Source organism: Henckelia pumila, chromosome 4 (genome assembly GCF_033568475.1).
Source record: "Henckelia pumila isolate YLH828 chromosome 4, ASM3356847v2, whole genome shotgun sequence".
Lineage (NCBI taxonomy): Eukaryota > Viridiplantae > Streptophyta > Magnoliopsida > Lamiales > Gesneriaceae > Henckelia > Henckelia pumila.
The window spans coordinates 135,913,273-135,924,267 of record NC_133123.1 but is presented as its reverse complement, the minus strand read 5'-3'; the positions used below and the strand labels follow the sequence as shown (position 1 = coordinate 135,924,267).

Here is a 10,995-nt window from a genome sequence, read left to right as displayed (position 1 = left end):
AGGATACGACAACGGATTATATCCGTTGTCGTAGGGGTAAAAAAACCGTTGTACTTTTAGGTGTTGTCGAAAGTATAACATACAACAACGGTTTATATCCGTTGTGGATTCCAACATATGATAACGGTTTATAACCGTTGTCTTAAGTTGCCTTTTACGACAGTTATAAACCGTTGTCTATGTTGGCATACGACAACATATTTACAACAGTTTATATCTGTTGTCGTATGTTGACATTTATTCAACCACATTTTATAACCGATGTCTTATGTAGGTGTACGACAACAGTTTTGCAACAGTTTAAATTCGTTGTCTTTTGAGGCTTACGGCAACAGTTTTGCAACAGTTTAAATTCGTTGTTTTTTGAGGCTTACGACAACAGTTTTGCAACAGTTTAAATCCGTTGTCATTTTTTAAATAAAAAAAAAAATAATATACAAATTTTCAATATTATAAATCAATCAAAATTTAAAATTTTTAAAATAAAATTTAATATACAATTTTCCAGTATTACAAAACATTATATCAAGGCAACAAAAAAAAAATTAATATACAAATTTTCAATATTATAAATCAATCAAAACTTAAAATTTTAAAAATAAAATTTAATATACAATTTTTAAGTATTACAAAACATTATATCAAGGCAACAAACTTTACAAGGGAATCCTGAAACTTCGCAGTTCATTTTTTGCTAAACACAAGACACTACACCTTAAAAGCATCGAAAAGATTTCTTAGGAATCTTCTTGGTTGCACGGGTATGCATGTATTAGCCGCCTTTGTTTCCTTGAATATCTAATCTTTACGTGTAGCTTCAACCATGTCTCTCTTCTCTTTTGCCTGCTTGTGTATTAATGCCACCTGTTTTTCACACTTTCTGCATAATATTCATTTTTCTTTAGTTTTTCCTGTAGATTACAATCTACAAGCCTGACTCAACATTTTATATTTATAACTTTCAAACTTTGTTCAGGATTTCATGTAAACCAAAAGTGATGATCATGAATAGTTTTATAGCTAAAATATTTACATTAAAACACACGCAAATTTGAAGATATACGCAAACAAGCAAATCGAAGTTGAATGTTTTTACCTCAAGTTTTCTTAATTGGGCGTCAAAAGATGCCTTCTTGGGGTTCTCCCATGAAGCTATATCTGTTACCTTCTTTTGAGCTCTGTTCCATCACACTAAATTGTGATCACAATCTCAAACAGTTCCAAGTAAATTCATACAAAAAAATTTACATAAATCTTTCTAAGTCAAGAATAAGTACGACCCTAAAATATCTCTTGAATTTATGCCCAATTCCCATTTAAAACATAGTTCATTTGCATACCAATAAAAGGTCTCTGTGAGTGTAGTTTGTATTTCACAATAAATTGAACAGACAAGTTGACATGAATAATTCATGCATGATTGCGCAGAAGTACGGTATCTAATAAAAAGGACAACATTTCATGAGAATAACTGCTAAAACCTGAAAAATCATTGAAAATAAAAGCAACTTCTTAGGGATTCCACATGCAATATAAAAATCAACTTAGAAAATTACATATGCAGTAACCATTGTGTACCTTTGCAGATTGATGATTCTGACCATACAAGATCAGAAGCAGAAACAGAAATCATGAATTGTATAAGCTAAAATTGAACACGAAGTCCTCAAAGAGGACTAAAATGATTTAAATCCCATCCACTTGTAACAGCACAATGATCGAAACTTACCTATTTTTACCAGCTTAGTCACAATTCCATCCTTATCAAGTAGAGAATTCCCTCCAGAAAATAGGGGCTATGTCTACAAGACAACTATTTCTGAAACTGTATTTCTCATAAAGGTGTTGGGAGTATATATTCGGTTTTGTTTCAGAACAAGATATTTTTGTCTGTGAAAGTCTGGTTACATAAGAATGAGCTCGGTTCTGTCACAACATAAATTTATTACTTTATAACGGCATGCAGGTTATTATAATCGCAATGATTATGTTAAAATGCGAAGATGAAATTCATTTCCTGGCAAAAAAAAAACGAGAGAGCAATCTTTGGGTTTATTTGCGGGAATGAAGAAGATGATTGGAAAAGGACACCGTAGATTATTGGCACTATGTCTATGACTTACATATTTTGAGCTTTTGATAAGCTTTCTTTAAAAAAGCACTACCATTCAGTCCCACTGGATACAATAACCTATCAAGTTAATTAAAGCTACATTAGCAAAACTCAGCATATAAAAAAACCAGAAGACAGCTAACACAAATGATAACAAGATGCACTCTGATCATTCTCATGGAAAAAGTGCCTGACCAAAATCATATATAGTTATATAAGAATATAATAAAAGATATCTTCATTACTAATCTGCAATGTAATCCAAAATCAATATAGCTGAAGCCAATCGCACAACACTATCAAAATTAACAAACAAACAAACAAAAAAAAGAAGACAATTATCCTATAAGAATCAATATAATGCATCAAATTATAAGCATGATGATAGATATATAAAAACAACTATGCATCACAAATTCACCAATGCAAGAGAAAAAACCTGTAGATATGAGAATATATCACCAATCGTGACTCTGAACCCATCTTCTTGCCTTCTCAAAATCCAATCATTAACTTTTTCCTGCAACAAAAGAGGAACAAGTAATAGCTTTGATAAGTTATTTACCACCGCAGTGAAGAAGATCAGCAAGAGAACTGTCATTATAAGCTTTATTTTCTCCTAGCCTCTCTGATTAATCTGGGCACCACTAACCAAAATACAGCCTGCAATAGCACCATGAATATTGTGGAAGCTCAATTTTGTTGATGTCTATGATTCCCTCTATTTAAATTGTTGGTGGGGGACAGCTACGTCCCATCCATTTGCACCTTTATACACAAATAGCCTTTAAAAAAAATATAGTTATTATAAATAAAAACAAACGAAGACTTGGTATTTGGTAAGGAAATCATAACCCCAAATCAAAATAGCTTTTCAAATAAATCCATCCTCCACTCATTTTAACATGAAATTTTTCAGATACGTATTCACAAATTAAAATAAAAGACAGAAACACATAAGATTACCCGTAGAAAATGAAAATTTGAAGTAACAAACTCAAGTAATTCCAGGTAACCATGTTATATCCTTTGCTCCCAACTGAAGAAAAGCCATATGCCAAAAATAATAATGATTCTTAGCAAATTTCCTCATTTTAGTAGTGGTTCTAACCAGATTGGAATTTTTAGAATCTTCCATCTTTCAAGATAAATTAATCTGATTTATGCATGACATTCCACATGAATAATAAGTGCTGAAGAAGTATTTTGCCTTGAATAGATTATCTCACATGGAAATGAAAATTAAAGAAATTTCTCTCATTTTTATCCTCCCCACTCATCATGATAATCATTTAAAAAATTTATTCTTACCTCCATGTAATCAGCTCCAACCCCATTGAGGATTAGTAGGGTACATGAAAATTAAATTTGAAGATCTTGCCGACTTCTTCCACATTTGCTGCTCAGTTCACATGTCGACGAGTAAACAAAATTGTAAAATTTCTGATGCGATAAAACATTTACATAAGAGTGTACTTCCATTTCAATGTTTCAAATGCATTATTTCTAGTGTTTTCTTCACCTTGAAAAGGGTGTAGCAACGAGATTAGTTATAAATGACCCTGGTTAAAAAAAATTATTTGTTAGCTATTCAACTTTTCTCTTAATTCGTGATCTATTCATTTGTAAAAAAATGAGTGGTACTATCTTTAAGACAATGTCTAAAAATGAAGTATAAAATCGAATAGGGCATATATCAAAATCCTTGTCAAAGAAAGTTTAAATTCCTGAAGTTACACATCACTGGTGGATGGAGATAAAAGTGAGTACCTGATGAGTGTGAATAAGCAATGCTCTTTCTCTCTTGATAGCAGCTTCGTACTTGTGGAGAAAGCTTTTCCTCTATTTGTTCTTTTGACTGTAGACTGTGATCACATCCTCTTCATTTGTAGAAACATCAATAAGTACGAAGCATAACTATGATTGACACCATTTTTTCACATCATAATCGAATGGCGGCCAAGTTAAATTCTAGAATTCCACATGAACAACCCATGTGGTTTTTGCTGCTCTTGGATGTCCCACTCATTTTTAGACATTGTCTTAAAGATAGTACCACTCATTTTTTGATAGCACCGAATATTTCGCTGCTCTTGGATGTCCCATGCCGAGTTCATTTGAAACCCGTACCCTGAAATAGATAAGATATATAGCAAGGTGATCGCAATGGTTTTCCACTATTAATTACATATGAAGAACACGGAAGCAAAAACAGATTGCAAGAATATTATATGGCTTCTCATCACTTACAAGTGATGCCTTTTGCCATCAACTTGGACACCGGTATTATCAGCTTCTTCTATCACGTCCTTAAAATTTGAACCCTAATTACACTCAAGTCATAATATGGATAACAAACTAAAATATTAAATGGCACGAAAGTCCTAATATGATTAGATTAATTTAAGCAGAAAGATGAAATGAACCAACTTTTAAGATAATAATAGTATATATATTGAGCGCATAACTATCACTTTATTTCAAAATAAGAGAGCATAGAAACCTATAATAACAATTTAAAAATATGAACTTAACTAAAATTTGGACTAATTCGATCGAATAAATGTCGAATACACATTACTGAATGAAGAAGCAATATTTGTCGTATTTATTTCAGCAAATTGCACGTGCATATCCTTTCCAAGAAAGCTTTGACAAATTGAAAGTTAATATATATTTATATATATAAATCTGAGTGAAATGTTTATAGGTATATTTTACCTTATAGCAGCATTAACTCCTATGAAAATCATGGTTTCCCAACCGTCAATATTTGTGCTGGACGAGGAACCAAGAAAGTATACACGTATGTTAACATCTGAAAACAATGTAAAATGAGGCTAAATACTAAGCAATTAAAGATGTTACATGAATGGAACTCACCAGATAGAAAGGGCTCCCACGACAATGACCGCGTTTCCAAGCACAAATATACGATACAAAATAATCAGAGATAGCCAAATACCTGTTACAAATTAGCGGACGTGCAAGCATTGAGCCACTGAAACAATTGCACAAACAGGTGAGGGGCAGAAGTAAGCACCCCTCAAATTGCTCTATCCCTCAACCCTGGAGATGAACTCGTTCTACTCGCACTTGTTCACCACATTAATCCTCCTTCTCAATCTCCTCCTCTCCATGCAGCTGCAAGATTATTTTGTCAGTATATATATATTCATATTCATTTTCAAACACTACTCTATCATATATATATTTTTAATTCATCGGAATTTCTCATGAAGTGGGATACAAGGGTAAAGACGATGATCCCAACAATCTGGTATCAGGATCAACCCGAAAAATCACCGAGCTTGAAGGAAAAAAAATGAATATCGAAAGAGAGATGTGATTGTGCAACTTCAGAAACTATATGAATTAGACAAGCAGGTTATTAACTAACTAACTGATCATATATATACATATATAAACAAAAATTATTTTGAAAAATGAAAGGAAAAAACAGCTCAAATTAAATTTCAGGTTAAAGTGAGTGTAGAGGTGAAAGCTAGACCATCACGGAAGGTGGCTGCTATACGGGCCATAAAAAAGTTGGGGGCAACATGGATTATTCTCGACGGGTAGCTAGCTAGTGATCATTTAATTAATAATTTTATGTATGTATATCATTGAATCTTATTATATGTATATATATATATATATATATATATATGTATATATATAACATTAATAGGGAGATGAAGAAAGACAAGCAATACTTTATGGATCGGCTGTCTTGTGGGATATCGTGTATGAAAAGTAACAACACTGTTCTAAAACTTAGAGGTCCTATCAATGAACACGTTTCTTATAATGAAATTATACTTTCTTATTTGTGGGAAGACGACATGTCTCCTTCGCCTCAGACTAGTAAGTCATGCATTTGAATGCATTGCTAACCAAACAAGTCATATATATATGTATATATATATATATATATATACCGCATGAAGAATCTGCCCCACTAATTATCCCAAGAAAAGAAATAGCATCTTGTTATCAGAATGAAACTAACAAGATAGAAAGGGCTCCCACAGCAATGGCCGCGTTCTCAAGCACCAATATACGATACAAAATAATCAGAGATAGCCAAATACCTGTTACAAATTAGCGGACGTGCAAGCATTGAGCCACTCAAGCAATTGCACAAACAGGTGAGGGGCAGAAGTAAGCACCCCTAAAATTTCTCTATCTCGCTGGCAGCCCAGCCACTACAACAAGAGGAAATCAACAAAACACCACACCCACAAGCTCCAGACCCACCAGATCAGCCAAAGAAGAGAAAATATCAAATCGCATTTTATTTACTATTTTTACTCATTTTATTTAAAATTATTTTATCATTTTTATTTGTAAAATTAATATTTTATTTAAAACCCTAATATAATTTTATTTTGTTTTTTGAAAAATTAAAATATTTTTATTGTAAAAATCTCGTGAACTTTTTTTAATTTTTTTTAAAGTTCTTATTTTACTTGTTTTCAATATAAATTACTTTGCTCTATTTTTAATACGTTTAAAGTGATTTTAAAATTTGAGATTTTTAAGTTTTTGGTAGTCAATAATTTCATTATTTTTTAAAATCAAGAATAATAAATTTTCGGCTTTTTAACATTAAAATTGGCTTAGGACTTGATTGATAATTTTTCATTTAGTCATGTGACTTTTATATATTAATCTTACATTATTTTTTGTTTTGTATTATAATTAATTTTATTTTTTTATTGACTTCTTGATTGATGATCTTATTTTGCTTGAGTTGCAATATTTTTTCTGAATGAAAATGTACTCATCGACTTACACAAAAAAACAAACTCATATCCACTTATGTCTCCAAAATATCTATATATATATATATATATATATATATATATAATAAAATTTATGCATTGTAATACTTTATGCATACTTATTTGAATTAATGTTTTAGCATGTTATTTTTAGGATCGAATCGTGTTTTAAATACTTTATTATTTTGAAATTGTATATTTTATAATTTCGAGTTGCATGTAAGAAAAAGTTCAGACGCTCCTGTATACATTAGTATCATTTTGTTCAATGAGATTTTAAACAATTTTTGAATCATGTGATTTTTTGACTCGTCGATTGAACATAATTTTATGTGTGATATTTTATACCTACGAACACAACACATCATTTAAAAAATAAAAAAATTATTTCGCATTTCATATTTTCATAAGCATCAATCAAATATACGAGACATCACGATATTTTTTTTTATTTATTGTATTTATTATTGAAATTTATTTATAAACATATAATAATTATTTTTATTATTGTGTATACTGACACGGCCACTCCTAATACAACATCCTGGATCCGCCTTTGTATATATAATATATTTAACAAAAAAAAAAAATCAAAGACAACGGTTTAAGAAAAGTGTTGTCTAAAACAACATAAAAAAATAGAAAACGACAACGGTTAATTAAAACCGTTGTCGTAGACCATAAAAATCCGCACATAGACAACGGCTAATTAAAACTGTTGTCGTAGGCCATAAAAAACATGCTCATAGACAACAGTTTTAAAAAACCGTTGTCTTTAACATATATAAGACAACGGTTTTTTAAAAACCGTTGTTGTTTTTCATTAAAAAATGGCCAACAACAACGGTTTTCGTAAAAACCGTTGTTAAAGGTCAAAAGACAACAGTTTTTGTCTAAAACCGTTGTCTTTTTAGTGTGGTTAATTAGCATATTTGTTGTAGTGATCTTTCGATCTTTAATGTCAAATTCCTTACCCTTTTTGTGATCCTAACAACATACTAAAATCACTTGTGTTAATCTTTGACGATTAGTCGTCACTCCGCCTAATGCGCAGCTTGGATCCCGGACAGATGAAGAAGCGGATGGTGATGCAGATCCGAAGTCACCCCCACATTCTGAGCCATGTATGTATTCCGACGTATTAGAATCTCCAAGTTTTCTGTGATCCTAACAACATCCTAAAATCACTCTTGTAATATTTGATCACTAGTCGTCAGTCAGGCAAAAAATCATGAAGAAGTGGCTGCAGATTCTACACTGCAATTACGACGAACACCACCTACCGGTATGGTTTAAGTCATGAAGTAAATATGGTTTGGGCCATTTATTTCATCTAGTTGACTTATTTATTTATTTCTCTATACAGAAGGAATGTCACCACCTCAGCATGAACCACTTACGTGTTCGTCATGTTAGAATCCCTTACTTTTTTGTACTCTGAACAACATTCTTAGATCAATTGCATCTTTCGATCCTCAAATCTCAAATTCCTTACCCTTTTTGTGATCCTAACAACATACTAAAATAACTTGTTTTAATCTTTGATGATTAGTCGTCACTCCGCCTAATGCGCAGCTTGGAACCCGGACAGATGAAGAAGCGGCTGCATGTAGTACACTGCAATTTCGACGACCACCACCTACCGGTATGGTTCAAGTCCTTAATTAAATATGGTTTGGGCCATTTATTTCATCTAGTTGACTATTTTATTTATTCCAATGTGTTTAAGAATACTGTGTTGAGGATGAGCCGAAGATGATTGTATTCAGTCACCTGACACCCGAGCGCAGGAGGAAGGTGCTGAGATCATCTGCCGTTTCAATCCCCTTTCACGCACCCATGTATGGCGCCAACACTGCACTTCAAGGTCAAGAGTTTGAGAAGCGGTACTTGCTTAGAGTCAGGCGTGATTGGCTCAAGGTTGAGATGGAGATAAGGAAATTTCGGGCCCAACAGAAACATGGGAAATATGATCGAAACTTTTTTCGTATTCTTATGACCCTGGACAGTGGTTAGAATATGATGTGAGTGCCCCATGTCAACATATTTTGATTCAATTGTCATTACATGCATTTGTATTTTGTTTTATATATACCTTTAACATATTTTTATGATCCAGCATATGACAGAGTGTATGCTTGGCCTCCTGAGCTTACAGAAGTTGTACCCCGAAATATTAGCTGAGAACGTTTCTTTGATGAACGTTAATTTTGCACAGTTGTTCCAAACAGAGTACTCAAGCATGGACAAGCCAATTGACGTTGAGCAACTCACAAGATACATTACTGGATGTGTAAAAGATTGGCCCTCGTCCTCTTGGTGGTTTTCGAGTTTGGTTCTAGCTCCTATCCATCTACCCAACCATTGGGTTTCGATGATGGTTTACGTCAAGGAACAACTAATACACCTTTTTGGATTCAGATATAAGTGCGACAACTCGGAGCAACTTCGACAAAGCTGTGACGGGCGTCATTAGCTTGGTCCCGGAAACTCTGAGATCCCTGGATTTTGAAGGTGCTGAAAGGAGTTGGACGTGCATTAGGTTGTGTGCATTTCCCCAGCAAAAAACAAGGTCTTCCATTTACGTTACTTCTCATCAATGTTTTGTACTATAATGTTTAAGTAATATTTGGTCTATAGTAAAAGCTAATTATCTTCTTTAAGTGCAGTGGCGAGTGTGGTGTGTATGCTTTGAGGTCAATTGCTGCTGAGATGAGCAATGACGATCCATATCAACTGAATGATGATGTCATTGCCGATTTCAAAATTTTTTTGACCATAGCGATTTGGCTCAATGACTGGTCCCTTCCAGCTATTGATGAGATTTGATGTAAGCACAATTAATTTGTTCATGCGAACAATATAAAATTGACATTGTACGCTATATTTATTTGTAGTAGAAATCAATTTTGTCAGTATGAATGAGTTTTAATCAATTGATATATGTAATTGTAATCTGGTCGATAGCAAACTCATTAACGACCGATTATTATATGGAGTCGACCGACGTTATTCACACTTGACCAAAGGCATTCTTTATTCATTTACTATGTATAATTATAATTGTAAACTAATACGATGAGTACGAATATTATTAGGAGGACGAGAAATATAAAAACTATTATTTTAATCAATTGATATATGTAATTGTAATCTGGTCGATAGCAAACTCATTAACGACCGATTATTATATGGAGTCGACCGACGTTATTCACACTCGACCGAAGACATTCTTTATTCATTTACTATGTATAATTATAATTGTAAACTAATACGATGAGTACGAATATTATTAGGAGGATGAGGAATATAAAAACTATTATTTTAATCAATTGATATATGTAATTGTAATCTGGTCGATAGCAAACTCATTAACGACCGATAATTATATGGAGTCGACCGACGTTATTCACACTCGACCGAAGACATTCTTTATTCATTTACTATGTATAATTATAATTGTAAACTAATACGATCAGTACGAATATTATTAGGAGGACGAGGAATATAAAAACTATTATTTTAATCAATTGATATATGTAATTGTAATCTGGTCGATAGCAAAATCATCAACGACCGATTATTATATGGAATCGACCGACGTTATTCACACTCGACTGAAGGCATTCTTTATTTATTTACTATGTATAATTATAATTGTAAACTAATACGATGAGTACGAATATTATTAGGAGGACGAGGAATATAAAAACTATTATTTTAATCAATTGATATATGTAATTGTAATCTGGTCGATAGCAAAATTATCAACGATCGATTATTATATGGAGTCGACCAACGTTATTCGCACTCGACCGAAGGCATTCTTTATTCATTTACTATGTATAATTATAATTATAAACTAATACGATGAGTACGAATATTATTAGGAGGACGAGGAATATAAAAAATATTATTTTAATCAATTGATATATGTAATTGTAATCTGGTCGATAACAAAATCATCAACGACCGATTATTATATGGAATCGACCGACGTTATTCACACTCGACCGAAGGCATTCTTTATTTATTTACTATGTATAATTATAATTGTAAACTAATACGACGAGTACGAATATTATTAGGAGGACG

The 10,995-nt window shown here is 32.4% G+C and overlaps 1 long non-coding RNA gene across 5 annotated transcripts; it reads right to left on the bottom strand.

Moving 5' to 3' along the window:
* Positions 1-629: 629 nt before the first annotated feature.
* On the bottom strand, positions 630-6,402 carry LOC140865868 (uncharacterized). Of its 5 annotated transcripts, XR_012144737.1 has the most exons (9): positions 5,079-5,174; positions 4,364-4,437; positions 3,884-4,244; positions 3,425-3,512; positions 2,766-2,881; positions 2,553-2,633; positions 2,124-2,191; positions 1,097-1,178; positions 630-880 (listed from the first exon to the last, which is right to left on the bottom strand). It is a non-coding gene; the product is annotated as an uncharacterized lncRNA (long non-coding RNA). The 5 variants fall into 5 exon arrangements; XR_012144736.1 differs by lacking the exon at positions 5,079-5,174 and adding an exon at positions 6,208-6,402 and having other exon boundaries at positions 1,097-2,191; XR_012144735.1 differs by having other exon boundaries at positions 1,097-2,191.
* Between the last annotated feature and the right edge of the window lie 4,593 nt (positions 6,403-10,995).